Source organism: Mercurialis annua, linkage group LG1-X (assembly GCF_937616625.2).
Source record: "Mercurialis annua linkage group LG1-X, ddMerAnnu1.2, whole genome shotgun sequence".
Lineage (NCBI taxonomy): Eukaryota > Viridiplantae > Streptophyta > Magnoliopsida > Malpighiales > Euphorbiaceae > Mercurialis > Mercurialis annua.
The window spans coordinates 16777597-16798078 of record NC_065570.1 but is presented as its reverse complement, the minus strand read 5'-3'; the positions used below and the strand labels follow the sequence as shown (position 1 = coordinate 16798078).

Here is a 20482-nt window from a genome sequence, read left to right as displayed (position 1 = left end):
GGTTGTACCAAAACCCGTAGCTAGCCTTGCGGATAATCAATTTATAACATTTAAAACAATGTACCTGCAAAAAACTGCATGCTCGGGGGCAACCGAGACTCCAACCTAGTCTATCAGTACATTTAAGCAACATATATTCAAAGTATACTTAATCTCAAATTAAACTCCAACAGCATGGTAAATAATATATAATACCAAAATCTCCATAATCATGCCAAAACTAATAAAATAATAGTTGGACCATACCAACAAATAATAATCTAAAATATAAGTATAAGACTAAAACATGAATAATCTAATACTACTACTGCGGTCTAAGAGTTTAAAACAGTTCGACTCTTTTATTCTGAAAATAAAATAAAGAACCTCCGAGAACGAAGAAACGGAGATCGACAAAATGCTCAAATCACAAACCTGGAAAATTTGGGAAAACAACGGGGTTAGATTTACTGAGTAGAGTTTATATAACCATTTACATTTAATAAGTTGAAAACCTTTAAAAATGTTTAATAAAACATTTTCATTATGGATTATCAATGAAAACCTAAACCACAATTCTAAATCTATTGTCGTGTCGGTGAGACGTATCTCAATAACCGATCCCCGACTATCACTTAATAAATAGTGAGCCCAGGAGACGTATCTTCCACCGGTGCCCTCACTAAGGTGAGGCGTATCTCAAACCTACCTCAATACCATAATCATTACCGGTGCGCACGCAGTTCCGATGATGCCCATCGAGTAGCACGTTCCAAATCAAATCCACAATGCGGAAAACAAATCAAAAGCTGTTTATACATATATATACAAAATATAACATTTGCTTAATAAAAAGGTAAATAGAGATATAAACTCACTGCTTGCTATTCCACGTGAAACCTAACAAGCAATCTAACTCTGGTTCGCCTCTGATGTACGAACAGTCGACGAGTCTAGACAATAAAATCATAGTTAAAAATAGACCCTAACTCTAGAGAGTACTAGACACCACATAAGACTAGCACAAACGAAAAGTCAATATAAAGTCGAGTTAGAGTAATCATAAAACTCAAATAATAATAAAGCCATAAACAATCACGTCTATTGAGTTCCCACTTTAAACTCCGTTTCAGAATATATTATTTAAATATTATTTAAATAATAAAATAGATCAATTTTCAAATAGTGGGTTAGCCGAGTTACCGATAACTATCAAGTTACCCCACATGTCGGGTGATCCAAGTCTAACCCAACCCAAAATATTTTATCAAAAATATAAATCAGAGTTTATAATTCTCAAAAATAACTTTGATAAAATAATTATATTTATATCCAATTATAAAACATAGTTTATAATTATAGAAACAAGCATGATAAAATAATAATTAAAATTTAAAACGGATCGAACTCAATAACTTAAAATACAAGTAACCAATAGTTAATGATAACAATTACTTAATTAAAATAAATTAAAAAAAATAATTCAAAGCTAAAATGTGAATTAGCCAAATTGGCACGTTAAACCAATAATGCTCAAATGATAATTATCCGAGTAATTATCCGATTAAAAGATTAAAATATAAATATCATTTTTAGAATATAATAATCAAAGTCATATAAATTATAATCGGATTAATATTATTATTTAAATTTAAATAATATTATCAAATAAAAATTTATAAATTAAAACGATAAACAAAAGTCAGGTTTCGAAATCAGTGTTTAACCAAACTAAATAACTATTTAATAACATCCAAAAAATATTATATTTAAGCACCATAATTTGGCACTTTATTAGTAATTGTACAACAACCAACCAATCAAAAATTTGGAAATCAAGTGGCCATGCAATTATTAATCAATCCATAGAAAATAACCCATACAATTTAAGTATCCACTCACGCCAATTATAATAAGAACACAAACATATTAGCCAATAATTAATTTTGAACACAATCATGAAATAATTTCAAATATCAACAAAATAGCCACGGCAATTTGAATGCAATTACTCCCGCCACTGTCAAAAGAAACTTAAAACAGAAAAGCCAAACATAATCCTAAGCCTAAAAAAAAATAAACAAGATTGACAGCCGAAAGCAGAGAATAACCAAGGAATGAAACATTATCGTTTGATGAAAACCAAACATCAGTAAAGAATAAATTCTCAGACCTACGACTCACAAATCACAGAAAGTGCACACCCAACATATGAAAATGACATCAAAAAATAAGAATTTAATCGGCAGAATTAAGACATGAACATCACAGTTAAGTGCAATAAAAAAACGATGAAACGACGGAACATAGTACGGAGAAATTATCGTACCAAATTCAATTCTGAAGCTTAGGAATTGTAAAAGATGGTGTCTACTACGACTGAGACGAGATGGATCTCACTTCGATGCTACAACGAAGAAGAACGAGCTAATAAACGGAGGTGTCGATTATAACCAAAACTAAAAATAAAAGCGTAAACTTACCGAATTTTGTAGGGAAAAAGAGAGGAATTGCAGCGTGTGATTTCAGAGAATATTAAGATGTAATGACGGCTAGGATTTTGTGTGAAGAAAGGAATAAATTAGGGTTGAAATTTGAGTTTAAATATGAGACGAAAGAGTTCTTAAATAAGGCAAAAGAACCATGCCTTAATAGCATCTGATATATGGCACAAATCTTGCATGGGCCATAACCAAGCCCATGCAAGAGAAGTAGAAATAATTAGCCAACGGGCCAACCAACAATTAATCAAATCATGGGCCAAACCAAACCAAATATAATCCGAATAATTTCCTAAATCCACGAATCTAACCACGAATCCGCAATAACCTAAAGAAAAATGACAGGGAACTAATTGAAAAAAAAAAATTAAAAACAATCGGGGTATTACACTAAAAAGGTGAAACGTTTGGATTTGTTTCGTAACGGTTTAAATATTTGGCTTATATCTTTAAAAAGGTGAAACGTTACGATTTGTTTCGTAACGTTTTGCTTAAATCACTAAAAAGGTGAATCTTAGGATTTTATTCGTAACGTTTTAAACCTTTGGATTTGTTTCGTAACGTTTTACACATTTGGCTCAAATCGGTAAGAAAGTGAAACGTTTGGATTTGTTTCCTAATGTTTAAAAAATTTAGCTTAAATTTCTAAAAAGGAGAAAACGTTTGGATTTGTTTCGTAACGTTTTAAAAGTTTGGATTGATTTCGTAACAATTTAAACGTTTGGCTTAAATAGATAAAAAGGTGAAACATTTTGATTTATTTCGTAATGTTTGTAAACGTTTGGCTTAAATCACTAAAAAAGATGAAAGTATAATATTTGTTTCGTAACGTTTTAAACGTTTTGATTTTTTCGTAACGTTTAAACGGTTGAATTTGTTTCATAATGTTTTAAACGTTTGGATTTATTTCGTAACGTTTTAAACGTTTCACTTAAATCGCTAAAAAGGTGAAACGTATGCATTTGTTTCCAAACGTTTCAAATGCTTAGCTTAAGTTGCTAAAAAGGTGAAACGTTTGGATTGGTTTCATAACGTTTTATACGTTCGGCTTATATTTATAAAAAGGTGAAACATTCGGATTTATTTCGTAACATTTAGCTTAAATCTCTAAAAAGCTTAAATGTTTGAATTTGTTTCATAACGTTTTAAAGGTTTGAATTAATTTCGTAACGTTTCAAATGTTTGGCTTAAATCGCTAAAAAGGTCAAACGTTTGGATTTGTTTCGTAACTTTTGTAAACGTTTGGCATAAATCGCTTAAAAGGTGAAACTTTTTGATTTGTTTCATAACGTTTTAAGCGTTTGGATTGGTTTTGTAACATTTAAACGTTTGGCTTAAATTGCTAAATAGGTGAAACGTTTAGATTATTTCATAACGTTTATAAACGTTTGGTTGAATTGCTAAAAAGATGAAACGTTTGGATTTGTTTCGTAACGTTTAAAACATTGAATTCGTTTCGTGATATTTTAAACGTTTGGCTGAAATTGGTAAAAAGGTAAAATGTTTGGATTTGTAACGTAACATTTGTAAATGTTTGGCTTAAAACGCTAAAAAGGGGAAACGTTTGGGTTTGTTTTGTAACGTTTTAAACGTTTAGATTAGTTTCGTAGCATTTTAAATGTTCGGCTTAAACCGCCAAAAAGCTGAAACGTTTGGATTTATTTTGTACTGTTTGTAAACCTTTGGCTTAAATCGCTAAAAAGGTGAAACGTTTGGGTTTGTTTCGTAATGTTTTAAAAATTTGGCTTATATCGCTAAAAAGTTGAAACCTTTGGATTGGTTTCTTAAACGTTTGGCGTAAATTGATAAAAATGTGAAACATTTGGCTTAAATCGCTAAAAATTTGTAATGTTTGGATTTGTTCGTAAGGTTTTGAATGTTTGTATTAATCTCACAACGTTTCAAACGTTTGGCTTAAATAGCTAAAAAGGTGAAACATTTGAGTTTGTTTCGTAATGTTTGTAAGGGTTTGGCTTAAATTGCTAAAAAGAGGAAACGTTTAGATTTGTTTTGTAAAGTTTTAAACGTTCTGATTGGTTTCGTAACATTTTAAATTTTTGGCATAAATTGCTAAAAAGGTGAACCATTTGGATTTGTTTTGTAATGTTTGTAAACGTGTGGCTTAAACCTTAAAAAAGGTGAAACGTTAGGATTTGTTTCGTAACGTTTTATACGTTTGGCTAATATCGCTAAAAAGGTGAAACGTCAAGATTCGTTTCGTAATGTTTTAAACATTTGTCTTAAATCGCTAAAAAGGTGAAACATTATTGTTTGTTTCGCAACATTTTATACGTTTCGAATGGTTTTATAACGTTCAAAACGTTTGGCTTAAAACGCTAAAAAAGTGAAGCGTTACGATTTGTCTCGTAATGTTTACAATCGTTTGGCTTAAACCTCTAAAAATTGGAAATGGTTGGATTTGTTTCGTAATGTTTTATACGTTTGGATTGGTTTCGTACCATTTTAAACGTTTGGCTTAAATCGCTAAAAAGGCGAAACGTTAGGATTTGTTACGTAACGGTTTAACAATTTGGATTTGTTTCGTAATGCTTTAAACGTATGGCTTGAATTGCTAAAAGGGTAAAACGTTAGGATTTATTTCGTAACATTTAAAACGTTTGGATTAGTTTTTTAACATTTTAAACATTTGGCTTAAATCTCTAAAAAGGTGAAACATTTGGATTTGTTTCGTAACTTTTGTAAAGGTTTGGCTTAAATCGCCAACAAGGGGAAATGTTGGTATTTGTTTCGTAACAGTTTAAACGTTTGGATTAGTTTCGTAACATTCTAAACGTCACGCTTAATTGCTAAAAAGGTGAAACGTTTGCATTTAGTTCGTAACGTTTTAAGAGTTTGAATTTGTTTTGTAACGTTTTAAATGTTTGGCTTAAATAGCTAAAAAGATGAAACGTTAGAATTTGTTTTGCAATGTATTAAACTTTTGGCTTAAATCTCTAAAAAGGTGAAACTTTTGGATTTTTTATGTAACGTTTTACACGTTTGGATTTGTTCCTTAACGTTTTAAATGTTTGGCTTAAATCGCTAAAGATGTGAAATGTTTGGATTTGTTTCATAACGTTTTAAACGTTTTACTTAAATCACTAAAAATTTGAAACTTTAGGATTTTATTCGTAACGTTTTAAACCTTTGGATGTGATTCGTAGTGTTTTTAACTTTTGGCTTAAATCGCTAAAAAGGTGAAATGTTTGGATTTGTTTCCTAATGTATACAAAGTTTATCTTAAATTTCTTAAAATGTGAAAACGTTTGGATTTGTTTCGTAACGTTTTAAACGTTTGAATTGGTTTCGTAACATTTTAAACGTTTGGCGTAAATTGATAAAAAGGGGAAATGTTTGCATTTGTTTCGTAACGTTTGTAAACCTTTGGCTTAAGTCACTAAAAATGGTGAAAGTTTAGGATTCTTTTCATAACGTTTTAAACGTTTGGATTTGTTTCGTAACGTTTTAAGCGTTTTGCTTAAATCGCTAAAAAGGTGAAACGTTTGGATTTGTTTCATAACGTATAAATCGCTTAGTTTAAATTGTTATAAAGGTGAAACGTTTGGATTTGTTTCGTGTCACGACCCATTTTCATGATTCGCGACCGGCACTAGGGTATTGGTAATGTAGTACCAAAACCCGTAGCTAGCCTTTTATTTAATACATAAACACATAAACCTGCAGAAAACCAATGCTCGGGGGCAACCGAGACTTCAGCCTAAATCTAGCATTTATAACATTTAACAGTTAATAAAACATGCTTATCCAATTCCGAGTCTAAAATAAATTTATCATAAATCAATGTAAATAATATAACATGCCAAAGCTATATAACCAGTCGAACCAATCCGACAAAATATATAATAATAATAAAGACGTCTAGTTAGTACTGCGGTCTAAGAATAAAACAGTTTTACAATTTATCAAAAATAAAAGGAACCTCCGAGGAAAAGTAAATGCGGAGATCACCAGACTCTCTCAGATCATAACCCTGGGGAAAATTGGGAAAACAATGGGGTCAGATATACTGAGATGAATTTATACCACAATCTACATTTATTAAGTGGAAAACCTTTAAAACCGTTTAAAACGTTTAATAACGATATTACGAATAATAGTTGGAGCCCTAATTCACAATTCTATATAATAAACATAATCCAATAGGTCTGGTCCCGAGAGCTGAGCTACACCGAGTTACCACGGACCACACTTATACCAGAGTCCCGAGAGCTGAGCTACACCGAGTTACTCTACTTGGTCCCGAGAGCTATGCCCACACCGAGTTACCACATTACCATAATTACCTTACCCAGATCATTACCGGTGCGCACGCAGTCCTAATGATGCCCATTAGGTAGCATGTTCCAACTAGAAGCCATAATATAAAAACAGTTCGAAATATACGTACAGTATATATATTTAATATTAAAATAACAATTTACTTAATAACGCGGTAAATAGTAAGTACAAACTCACTACTTGCTAATCCACGTGAATACCGGCAAGCAACTAATCCTGGTTCGCCTCTGGATTACGAACAATAGACGGGTCTAGACAAATAAAATAATTATTAAAAACAGACCCTAACTCTAGAGAGTACTAGACACCACGTAGGACTAGCAAAATTAACACGTCGGAAATAAACAAGCCAGAACACACAAAAATACCCATTAGGTAATAAAGCCCAATTAATATAAGTCTATTGAGTTCTCGCTTAAAATCCAATTTATAAATATTATTTAATAATCTTTAAATAATAATTAATTTCTAAATAGTGGGTTAGCCGAGTTATCATTAACTACCAAGCTAACCTTGTCGGGTGACCCAAGTCTAACCCAACCCAAAACGTTTATCAAATATAAACCCGAGTTTATATTTATAAAATAATTTAGCAAAATAATAATCCATTTTAAAAGCGGTTTCCAATGACTTCAATTTCAAGTTACCCAAGTTACAACCTAAAACTTAATTAAATAAATCTTATAAAAGTTTAGGGACTAAACTGTACTTTAGCCAATTAGGGACTAAACTGTACTTTTGCCAATTAGGGACTAAATTATACTTTAACCAATTTGATATCGAAAATCAATTTAATTACTTTTGTTTATAATTAATACAAAATATAACGTTATTAACCAAAAACTTAATTAAATAAGTTTTAAAAAATGTTTAGGGGCTAAATTGTAAATTAGCCACTTAGTTATTCGAAAATAAATTATAATTACCCGAGTAATTATATTAACCTAATTTTCTAAAACACTTATAATGTACCAATTTATAAGCAAAGCGGGAATTGAAAGTTATTATTATAAACACAATTCAATTGGTAAATAACTAGAAGGATTTCATTGATTTAGCCAAATAACTTAGATAACCAAAATGGCTATTAAGCCATCTCCTTCATTCAAATAAAAGAAATCCCCGCCCAAGCTCTTCCTTATAAACAAAATTGAAGTTACTGCTCCTAACATGAATCATGAACAATAATCCATAGCAAAACTAAAGACCCATAATAGTAACATGAACAAGCCACAAGTATAACTTAATCACAATAACAATGAAATCTATTTTCAAGAACATCGTTCAATCTCAACGATGTGAGAACGACGAGCAAAAGAAATTCGGAACGATGGAACGATCTCATTGAAAACTTAACAAGCATCAATCCAGGAACATTTACAATCCATCATATAGTGAAATCATGGCAAAAGGATAAGAAGTATTCGGCAGATTCATTCTCAACCCAAGAACAGAAATATAATAACTCAAAACGGAAACCGTACAGCGAATGGAATGAGATCGATAGCGTACCTTTCAGTGAAAATGAGGTGGGGGATCGAAGGTACGCGAGTCTAGATCGTCCGGAAACAAACGGTTTTGATTTCGATCTAAAAACGAATGAGAACGATCAGAAATACGCAATGCCGTCCGAAAGTAAAATCTGAAATTTCAAAACAACTTACCGATAATTTTCAGCAAACTTCAAGAGTGATTTTGATCAGCGAATCTTCAGAGAATTGGATGAACAATGGCAGCTAGGGTTAGCTTGCAGCAAGGAGAAGAGATTAGGGTTGGAGTTTCGTCATTTAAAGGATCCGTAACAGAGAAATAAATCCCCAAACTACCCCCCCCCCCCCCCCCCCCCCCCCCGCAAGGCCCATTGCTGGTCTTGTACGAGACCAGCAAAAAGGCCTTTGTTCTCGTTCGAGAACCACGTTCTCGAACGAGAACAAAGAGAATTAACACAGGTCTCGTTCGAGAACTGTGTTACTTCGAACGGGAAATTGGCTTTGCCAATTTCCCTTGGGCCAAAAGGAGTTGATTAATTTTCTTGGGCCCAAGGCTAACCCAATGAACTAACTTGAACCGACAACCAATTTCGAATAATTTCAAAACACTCCGAACCACGTCGGAAATTACAAAAAAAATAAATTAAAATTTTATGGGATATTATATTCTCCCCAACTAATTAAAAATTCGTCCTCAAATTTAACATAATAAGCAATTACCACCAGAAAAACACGTAACACAAGTAGAAATCATAAAAGTCACCGAAAATCAAGATATCGTACCTCACGAAAAAAGAAAAGGATAGCGATTCCGCATATCTGACTCGGTCTTCCAAGTACACTCCTCTACAGAATGATTACGCCAGAGAACTTTGACCATCAGAATATCCTTTTTCCGCAATTTACGCACTTGTCGAAGGAAGAAAGAACGAAAATAGAAGCAATCGTATCAACAATCTCAACTGGCTGTTCCTCATAGGACAGCTCTTGGTCAATCTCAACACTCTGAGGCACAATCACGTGCGAAAGATTGGAAATGCACTTCCTGAACATAGAAATATGAAACACAGGATGTACTAACGACATGTCTGGCGGCAGAACCAGACGATAAGCCACAGCTCCAATCCTCTCTGAAATCTCATAAGGACCAATATACCTCGGTGCCAACTTTCCCTTGACACCAAAACGAACCACGCCTTTCATAGGCGAAACCCGAAGAAACACGAAATCGCCAACATGAAACTCAATGTCTTTCCTCTTCGGATCAGCATAACTCTTATGCCGACTAAAAGCAGTCTCTAACCTCCGTTTGATCAATGGTACCTTCTCTGAGGTAACCTGAATAATCTCAGCTCCCGAGAGTTTACGCTCTCCGACCTCCTCCCAATAGATAGGAGATCTACACTTGCGCCCGTAAAAAGCCTCATACGGCGCCATCTCGATACTCGCGTGGTAACTGTTGTTGTAAGAAAACTCAATCAGCGGCAAATGAGTATCCCAGCTACCCTGAAAATTGAGAACACACATCCTGAGCATATCCCCCAACGTCTGAATAGTCCTCTCAGACTGACCGTCAGTCTGAGGATGAAAAGCTGTACTGAAATCTAACCGAGAACCCAAAGATTCCTGTAACGCTTTCCAGAACCTCGAAGTAAATACAGAACCTCTGTCTGAAACAATAGAAACCGGTACACCATGCAAACTGACAATCATGTCGATGTTATAGACGTTTGGATTGGTTTTGTAACGTTTTAAACATTTGGCTTAAATCGCTAAAAAGGTGAGACGTTAGGATTTTTTTCGTAATATTTGTAAATGTTTGGCTTAAACCTCTAAAAAGGCGAAACGTTTCGATTTGTTTCGTAATGTTTTAAACATTTGGATTGGTTTCATTACGTTTTAAACGTTTGGATTAAATTGCTAAAAAGGTGAAACGTTTGGATTTGTTTCGTAAGGTTTGTTGTAATACCCTGTTTTTTTTTCTGGCTTGTTCCAATGATTTTTCGATGTGTTTTTGTTTGGACTTTGGTAGGTTGGTTCCTTCAAGGCATGGTTTGGTTTAAATAATTTTTGGTGTATTGTTTTGATTAGGTTTTAGCTTTATCTAATAAGTGTTTATGTGTTTTCCTGATATGACATACGTTATTAAGATGTCCATATCTCCCTACTACACCGTTGGATCAGAGTCCATTTTGGATATGTCGTTCCAGAGAGAATTTTCTAAAAACTGGTCGGTTGAGATTATTTTTGATTTCGCGGACACGAGTTGTGAGTGTCTTGAACGCGAGACTTGTCGGGGGCGCAACGTGTCTGTGTCTTGGGCGCGACACGGCACTGTAGGGTTCGCTGTTTTTGTATTAATAGGCTTCTAACTGGATTTCTTCGGCCTCTTTTAACTCTATCAGACCTAGAGCGACCCATTACCCAGAAAAACTCATTTTTTTATCATTCCCTCATGATCCTTGGTGGTTTTTAACAATTAATTAGTGATGAATTATCCTAATCGCAAAATCTACGTGATTCCTACGTGCGTATTCTTCGTGGGTGCTTTTGTGATTCTTATAGCTTTTGTCCATACCTCATTCCTTGGTCTATATGCACTTTATTTCAGTTCATATAACATACTTAGGTAACAATTTCCTATCCTTTTCATTCTTTGATTCGTTGTTGTTCATAGTTTCGCTTAATCGATATTTTAGAGTTTTTGTGGATTTAATTGTTGCTATTGATTGTGGATTGCATAGCTAATGATCTAAATGATTTAGATATTACATATAATCTGATTAATGTTAAGCAACAAATTGGCGAATTCTAGACTTATACGAAATTGATTCGATTAATGTTTTGCCAAATTAATAAATCTGAGATATTTTTTTGTTTTGAGTTCTTACACCTATAGCTACTGATGTAAATGAGTTTTTGATTTAAATTGAGAATTGAATTTGAATTAACTTTCGAAATACCTCCGATTTGCGAAATTGGCGAATTTAAGAAAATAAGTGCAACAATCTCAAATTGATTTTCAAATGCTATACGTACCGATCTAGTATTTTCTATATGATGTTTTGATGTTTTTAAATCAGTAGTAACATACTTTGGTTCATCGATTGTTGGTTTTGAATCGTTTGGCTAGTTTAGGCAATTTTCGACAAAATTGCCAAATTTGACTATTTGAGTACTTTTGCTTAATTTTGGTTTTGATCAAATTGTTAATTGCTGAAAATACGTTTTATAAACTATTTTGGACATTTATAAAGTGTTAGTTTTATATTTTGTTGTTTGGTAATCGATGGTTCAAATGGTATATAAGTTATGGTGAATTTTACAAAGGTGTTATGGCTATCTAAGTAAATATTTCAGATTTGAGTTTAAACCTTTAGAAGGTGTTTAAATCCTATTGATTGCATTTAAGGTGGCATTTTTAAGCGATGTATACTTTGGGAGAAACTTGCCAAGTGTTGGCAAGTTATGTGGCTTATTGCTTTTAAGGTTGGCATTGTTGAGCTGTGGATTGAGTTCTTATTTTCAAAATGACTTTGGTTTTATTAAAGGATTGGCTTTAAACTCTGGTTTTCATCTTGTGTTGAGCTATACTGCAGTTTGCAGTTAAGACTAACACACTACTTTGGGAAACTCTTTTGTTTAAAGAAACTATTTAAGTTACGAAAGGACTTCGGTTTTGTTTTTTAGGAGAAGAACTCATGTAAGCTAACTTGCCTAAATTGTTTAAAGTGAATTGTATGAATTCTTTGGTTTGTTTGATACGTGGATGTTACCATACTTTGGCTTGTACTTTGGTTGTGTTCAAGATGCTAGTCCTATGTGGTGTCTAGTATTCTTAGAGTTAGGGGTTGTATGGATTTTAACTTGTACCTTGTTCCAGACCCGTCGACTGCTCGTGCTTCGGAGTCTTTGCAGGATTAGCTGTTTGCCAAGACTATCAAGTTGTGAGTTTATAGTGTTATTTACCACTTTATTAAGTATCGCAATTATTTTAGTATATAAACTGTTTTCGAACTGTTTTAAGCGATTATGGATCTGGATTGGAACGAGATACTCGATAGGCTAGTATCGAGACTGTGTGCACCGATAAGTACTCTGGGACCGGCAGACTAATGTCTTCCTTACGCTGGTATATGACGAGGATTTGTTCCCATCCACTCTGGGTTCAGTATGATATGTCATACTTACGCTGTTATCATTTCAATACTGTATTTCCATAGTCTTAATTATAATATTATAAAAGGATTTGTTTTAAGAGTTATAAACTTAATAAATGTAAATAGCATTATGAACTTATCTTAGTATATTTGACCCTGTTGTTTTCCCAATTTTTCCAGGCTTATGATTTGAGAGCGTTGGTCATCTTTGTTTCTATACTTTCCTTAGAGGTTTTTATGTCAATAAAGCTAGTCAATTGCTTTATCTCTTAGAACGAAGTAGAACTAGCTTATCATTTTGATTATCGTACTTTGGATTGTTAGATTGGTCCGATTGTTTTATTATTATCTTGGGCATGTATACTTTGGATTTATCTTGTTTTATATAAGTCATTTTGTTGATACTCGGTTCAGCTGAGCATTTCAGATATTTAAGTTGTTTATATTAGAACTGTGATATAAACTGGTAGTCTAAGGTTGGAGTCTCGGTTGCCCCCGAGCAGTGTTTTCTGTAGGTTTATATGTTTGATTGTTTTCCGCAAGGCTTGCTACGGGTTTTGGTACGACCATACCCATACCCTAGCGTCGGTCGCGATCCATGAAATTGGGTCGTGATATTTGTAAATGTTTGGGTTAAATCACTAAAAATGTGAAACATTTGGATTTGTTACGTAAAGTTTTAAACATTTAGATTTGATTATTAAAGTTTTAAATGTTTGGCTTAAATCGCAAAAAAGGTGAAACTTTAGGATTTGTTTCGTAATATTTTAAACGTTTAAATTTGTTTCGTAACGTTTTAAATATTTGGATTTGTTTCGTAACGTTTTAAACGTTTGGCTTAAATCGCTAAAAGGCGAAACATTTGGATTTGTTTTGTAACATTTTAAACGTTTAACTTAAATTGCTAAAAAAGTGAAATATTTGGATTTAATTTGTAACGCTTTAAATATTTGGATTTGTTTTGTAACGTTTTAAACGTTTGGTTTAATCGCTAAAGAGGTGAAACGTTAGGATTTGTTTCGTAGCGTTTTAAACTTTTGGCTTAAATCGCTAAAAAGGTGAAACGTTAGGACTTGTTACGTAGTGTTTTAAACGTTTGGATTTATTTTGTAACGTTTTAAACGTTTGGCTTGAATCGCTAAAAAGATGAAATGTTTGGATTTGTTTCGTAACGTTTTAAATGTTTGGCTTAAATCTTTAAAAAGGTGAAACTTTAGGATTTGTTTCGTAACGTTTTCAACATTTAACTTAAATCACTAAAAAGGTGAAACCTAAGGAATTATTTTGTAACGTTTTAAACATTTAGATTTGTTTCGTAACATTTTGGAAGTTTGGCTTAAATCACTAAAAAGGTAAAACGTTAGGATTTGTTTCGTAAGGTTTTAAACGTTTGGTTTGCTTTCATTACATTTAAACGTTTGGCTTAAATAGATAAAAAGGTGAAACGTTTGGATTTGTTTCGTAAAGTCTGTAAACGTTTGGCTTAAATCGCTAAAAAGAGGAAATGTTTGGATTTGTTTCGTAATATTTTAAACATTTGGATTTGTTTTGTAATGTTTTAAACATTTGGCTTAAATCGCTGAAAAGGTGAAACGTTAGCATTTGTTTCGTAACGTTTTAATCGTTTGGATTGGTTTCTTAATGTTTTAAACGTTTGGCTTAAATTGCTAAAAAGGTGAAACGTTTGGATTTGTTTCGTAACGTTTCAAACATTTGGATTTATTTTTTAACGTTTTAAACGTTTGTTTTAGATCGCTAAAAAGGTCAAACTTAAGGGTTTCTTTCGTAGCGTTTTAAACTTTTGGATTAAATCGCTAAAACAGTGAAACGTTAGGATTTGTTACGTAACATTTCAAACGTTTGACTTAAATCGCTAAAAAGGTGAAACGTTAGGATTTGTTTTTTAAAGTTTGTAAACATTTAGCTTATATCACAAAAAGGTATAATGTTTGGATTTGTTCCGTAACGTTTCAAACGTTTGGATTGGTTTCGTAATGTTTTAAATATTTGGATTATATCTCTAAAAAGGGGAAATTTTTTTATTTATTTTGCAACATTTTAAATGTTTGGCTTAAATCGATAAAAAGGTGAACCGTTTGGATTTGTTTGCTAACGTTTAAAACATTTAGCTTAAATTGCTAAAAAAGTGAAACATTTGGATTTTTATCGTAACGTTTTAAACGGTTGGATTGGTTAGATAACATTTTAAACGTTTGGCTCAATTGATAAAAAGGTGAAACGTTTGGATTTGTTTCGTTACGTTTGTAAACGTTTGGCTTAAATCACTAAAAAAGGTGAAACTATAGGATTTGTTTTGTAACGTTTAAAATGATTGGATTAAATCTCTAAAAAGGTGAAACATTTGGATTTATTTCATAACGTTTAATACGTTTAACGTAAATTGCTAAAAAGGTGAAACGTTTTGATTTGTTTCGTAACGTTTTAAACGTTTGGATTGTTTTCAAAATATTTGAAACCTTTGGCTTAAATTGATAAAAACGTGAAACGTTTGAATTTGTTTCATAACGTTTGTAAACGTTTGGCTTAAATCGCTAAAATGGTGAAACGATTGGATTTGTTTTGCAACATTTTAAATGTTTGGATTAGTTTCGTAACGTTTTAAACGTTAGGCTAATATCACTGAAAAGGCAAAATATTTGGATTTATTTCGTAACGATTGTAAACGTTTGGCTTAAATCGCTAAAAAGGTGAAAAGTTTGGATTTGTTTCGTAACGTTTTAAACGTTTGGATTGGTTTCGTAACATTTTAAACATTTGGCTTAAATTGATAAAAAGATGAACCGTTTGGATATGTTTCGTAATTATTGTAAACGCTAGGCTTAAATCGCTAAATAGGTGAAACGTTTGGATTTGTTTCGTAGCGTCTTAAACGTTTGAATTGGTTTCGTAGCATTTTAACTGTTTGGGTTGAATCGATAAAAAGGTGAAACGTTTGGATTTGTTTCGTAACGTTTGAAAATGTTTGGCTTAAATCGCTAAAAAAGTGAAACGTTTGGATTTGTTTCGTAAAATTTTTAACGTTTGGCTTAAATTGCTAAAAAAAGTGAAATGTTTGGATTTCTTTTGAAACGTTTTAAACGTTTGGCTGAAATCGCTAAAAAGGTGAAACGTTAGGATTTGTTTTGTAACGTTTTGAACGTTTCGCTTAAATCGTTAAAAATGTGAAACGGTTGGATTTTTTTCGCAACGTTTAAAACGTTTGGATTGATTTCGTAACGTTTTAAACGTTTGACTTAAATCACTAAAAAGGTGAAACGTTTGGATTTGTTTCGCAACGTTTGTAAACGTTAGCCTTAATTGCTAAAAAGGGAAACGTTTGGATGTGTTTCATAACATTTTAAACGTTTGGATTGATTTCGTAACATTATAAACGTTTGGCTTATATTGATAAATAGGTGAACCGTTTGGGTTTGTTACATAACGTTAGTAAGCGTTTCGGTTAGATCGCTAAAAAGGGGGACTCTTTGGATTTGTTCAATAGCGTTTTAAAAATTTAGATTGGTTTCGTAGCATTTTATATGTTTGGCTTAAATCACTAAAAAGTTGAAAAGTTTGGATTTATTTCATATTATTTGTAAATGTATGGCTTATATCGCTAAAAAGGTGAAACATTTGGATTTGTTTCGTAACGTTTTAAATGTTTGGCTTAAATCGCTAAAAAGGGGATACATTTGGATTTGTTTTGTAACGTGTTAAACGTTTCGCTTAAATCGCTAAAAAGGTGAAACATTTGGATTTCTTTCCAAACGGTTTAAAAGTTTGGCTTAAATCGCTGAAAAGGTGAAACGTACGGATTTGTTTCATAACGTTTTAAGCGTTTGGCTTAAATCGCCAAAAAAAGTGAAACTTTAGGATTTGTTTTGCAACGTTTTAAATGTTTGGATTTGTTTTGTAACATTTTAAATGTTTGGCTTAAATCGTTAAAAAGGTGAAATGTTTGAATTTGTTTCTTGACGTTTTAAACATTTAGCTTAAACTGCTAAAAAGGTGAAATATTTGGATTGGTTTTGTAACGTTTTAAACGTTTCGATTGGTTTCTTAACATTTTCAATGTTTGGCCTAAATTGATAAAAACGTAAAACGTTTGGATTTGTTTTCTAACGTTTGTAAACGTTTCCCTTAAATCGCTAAAAAGGGAAAACGTTTGGATTTGTTTTGTAATGTTTTAAAAGTTTGGATTAGTTTCGTAACGTTTTAAACGTTTGGCTTAAATCGCTAAAAGGGTGAAACATTGGGCTTCGTTTCGTAACGTTTGTAGGTGAAACGTTTGAATTTAGTTTCGTAACGTTTTAAACATTTGGATTGGCTTCGTAACATTTTAAAAGTTTGTCTTAAATTGTCAAAAGGTGAACCGTTTGGATTTATTTCGTAACATTTGTAAACGTTTTGCTTAAATCGATAAAAAGGTGAAACGTTTTGATTTGTTTCGTAACGTTTTAAACGTTTGGATTGGTTTCGCAACGTTTTAAACGTTTGGCTTAAATCGATAAAAGGGGAAACGATTGGATTTGTTTCGTAACGTTTGTAAACGTTTAGTTTAAATCGCTAAAAAGGTGAAAAGTTTGGATGTGTTTCGTAACGTTTTAAACGTTTGGATTGATTTCATAACATTTTAAACATTTGGCTTAAACTGATAAAAAGATGAACCGTTTGGATTTGTTTCGTAATGTTGGTAAACATTTGGCTTAAATTGCTAAATAGGGGAAACGTTTGGATTTGTTTCATAACGTTTTAAACGTTTGGATTGGTTTCGTAGCATAATAAATGTTTGGCTTGAATCTCTAAAAAGGGGAAACGTTTGGATATTTTCGTAACATTTTAAACGTTTGGATTAGTTTCGTAACATTTTAAATGTTTAACTTAAATCGCTAAAAAAGGTGAATCGTTTGGATTTTTTTCGTAATGTTTTAAACGTTTGGATTGGTTTCGTAACATTTTAAAGGTTTGGCTTAAATTGATAAAAAGGTGAACATTTGGATTTGTTTCATAACTTTTGTAAACGTTTGGCTTAAATCGCTAAAAAGGTGAAACGTTTGGATTTGTTTTGTAACATTATAAACGTTTGGATTGGTTTCGTAGCGTTTTAAATGTTTGGCGTAAATCGCTAAAAAGGTGAAACGTTTGGATTTGTTTCGTAACGTTTGTAAACTTTTGGCTTGAATCGCTAAAAAGGTGAAACGTTTGGATTTGTTACGTAAAGTTTTTAACGTTTGGCTTATATTGCTAAAAAAAGTGAAATGTTTGGATTTCTTTTGAAACGTTTTAAACGTTTGGCTTAAATCGCTAAAAAGGTGAAACGTTAGTATTTGTTTCGTAATGTTTTAAACGTTTGGCTTAAATTACTAAAAAATGTGAAACTTTAGGATTTGTTTTGTAACTCTTTAAACGTTTGGATTTGTTTCGTAACGTTTGTAAACGTTTTGCTTAAATTGCTAAAAAGGTGAAACGTTTGGATCGGTTTTGTAAGGTTTTAAACGTTTGTCTTAAATCGCTAAAAATTGGAAATGTTTCGATTTGTTTCAAAACGTTTGTAAATGTTTGGCTTAAATTGCTAAAAAGGTGAAACGTTTAGATTTGTTTCGTATTTTTTTAAACGTTTGGATTGGTTTCGTAACATTTTAAATGTTTGGCTTAAATTGACAAAAAGGTGAAACGTTTGGATTTGTTTCGTAACATTTGTAAATGTTTGGATTTGTTTTGAAATGTTTTAATCGTTTGGATTTGTTTCGTAACGTTTTAAATGTTTTGCATAAATCACTAAAAAGGTGAAACGTTTGGATTTGGTTAGAAACATTTTAAGGATTTGGCTTCAGTCGCTGAAAAGTTGAAACATTAAGATTTGTTTCGTAACGTTTTTAACGTTCACTTAAATCACTAACAAGGTGAAACTTTAGGATTTGTTTCCTAACTTTTTAAACATTTGGATTTGTTTTGTAACGTTTTAAGCGTTTGGCTTCAATAGCTAAAAAGGTGAAACCTTGCGATTTCTTTCCAAACGTTTAAAATGTTTAGCTTAAATTGCTAAAACGGTGAAACGTTTGGATTTGTTTCGTAACCTTTTAAACGCTTGGATTGGCTTCATTACATTTTAAACGTTTGGCTTAAATTGATAAAAAGGAGAAACGTTTCGTAACATTTATAAACGTTTAGCTTAAATCACTAAAAAAGGTGAAAGTTTTGAAAAGTTTAAAACATTTTGATTTGATTCGTAAATTTTTAAACGTTTGGATTGGTTTCCTAACGTTTTAAACGTTTGGCTTAAATCGCTAAAAAGGTCCAATGTCGGTCTTCGTTTCGTAACGTTTGTAAACATTTGGATTAAATCGCAAAAAAGCTGAAACGTTTGAATTTGGGTTCGTAACGTTTTAAACGTTTGGATTGGTTTCATAACATTTTAAATGTTTGTCTTAAATTGTTAAAAGGTGAACCCTTTAGATTTAATTCATAACGTTTGTAAACGTTTGGCTTAAATCGCGAAAAAGGTGAAACGTTTTGATTTGTTTCGTAATATTTTAAATGTTTGGATTGGTTTCGTGACGTTTTAAACGTTTGGCTTAAATCACTAAATAGGGGAAACGATTGGATTTGTTTAGTAAGGTTTGTTAACGTTTGGTTTAAATCGCTAAAAAGGTGACAAGTTTGGATGTGTTTCGTAACGTTTTAAACGTTTGGATTGGTTTCGTAAAATTTTAAACATTTGGCTTAAATTGAAAAAAAGATGAACCGTTTTAATATGTTTCGTAAAGTTTGTAAACGTTTGGCTAAATTGCTAAATAGTTGAAACGTTTGGATTGGTTTCGTAGTGTAATAAATGTTTGGCTTGAATCTCTAAAAATGGGAAACGTTTGGATTTTTTTCGTAACGTTTTAAACATTTGGATTAGTTTCGTAATATTTTAAACGTTTTGCTTAAATTGATAAAATGGTGAACCGTTTGGATTTGTTATGTAACATTTTAAACGTTTGGATTGGTTTCGTAGCGTTTTAAATGTTTGGCTTAAATCACTAAAAAGGTAAAACGTTTCGATTTGTTTCGTAACGTTTGTAAACGTTTGTCTTAAATCGCTAAAAAGGTGAAACGTTAACGTTTGTTTCGTAAAGTTTTTAACGTTTGGCTTAAATTGCTAAAAAAAGTGAAATGTTTGGATTTGTTTTGAAACATTTTAAATGTTTGGCTTAAATCGCTAAAAAGGTGAAACATTAGAATTTGTTTCGTAACATTTTATACGTTTGGCTTAAATCACTAAAAAAGGTGAAACTCTTGGATTTGTTTTGTAACGCTTTAAACGTTTGTATTTGTTTCGTAACGTTTGTAAACGTTTTGCTTAAATTGCTAAAAAGGTGAAACTTTTGAATAGGTTTCGTGACATTTTAAATGTTTGTCTTAAATCGCTAAAAATTGGAAACGTTTTGATTTGTTTCAAAACGTTGTAAACGTTTGGCTTAAATTGCTAAAAATATGAAACGTTTAGATTTGTTCAGTATTTTTTTAAACGTTTGGATTGGTTTCGTAACATTTTAAACGTTTGGCTTAAATTGACAAAAAGGTGAAAAATTTGGATTTGTTTCGTAACCTTTGTAAATGTTTGGCATAAATCGCTAAAATTGGAAATGTTTGGATTTGTTTTGCAACGTTTTAAACGTTTGGATTTGTTTCGTAACGTTTTTAATGATTTGCTTAAATCGCTAAAAGGGTGAAATGTTTGGATTTGGTTAGAAACATTTTAAAGATTTGGCTTCAATCGCTAAAAAGTTGAAACAATAGGATTTGTTTCGTAACGTTTTTAGCGTTTGCGTAAAACAATAACAAGGTGAAACATTAGGATTTGTTTCCTAGCGTTTTGAACATTTGGATTTGTTTTGTAACGTTTTAAGAGTTTGGCTTCAATCGCTAAAAAGGTGAAACGTTTGGATTTTTTTCCAAACGTTTAAAATGTTTAGCTTAAATTGAAAAAAAGGTTAAACGTTTGGATTTGTTTCGTAACCTTTTAAACGCTTGGATTGGCTTCGTTACATTTTAAACGTTTGGCTTA

At 32.0% G+C, this 20482-nt stretch overlaps 1 long non-coding RNA gene across 1 annotated transcript; it reads right to left on the bottom strand.

Annotated features, from left to right (window-relative positions):
- Positions 1–243: 243 nt before the first annotated feature.
- On the bottom strand, positions 244–2593 carry LOC126666613 (uncharacterized). The gene is made up of 3 exons (XR_007637968.2): positions 2463–2593; positions 2309–2386; positions 244–932 (listed from the first exon to the last, which is right to left on the bottom strand). It is a non-coding gene; the product is annotated as an uncharacterized LOC126666613 (long non-coding RNA).
- Positions 2594–20482: the final 17889 nt, after the last annotated feature.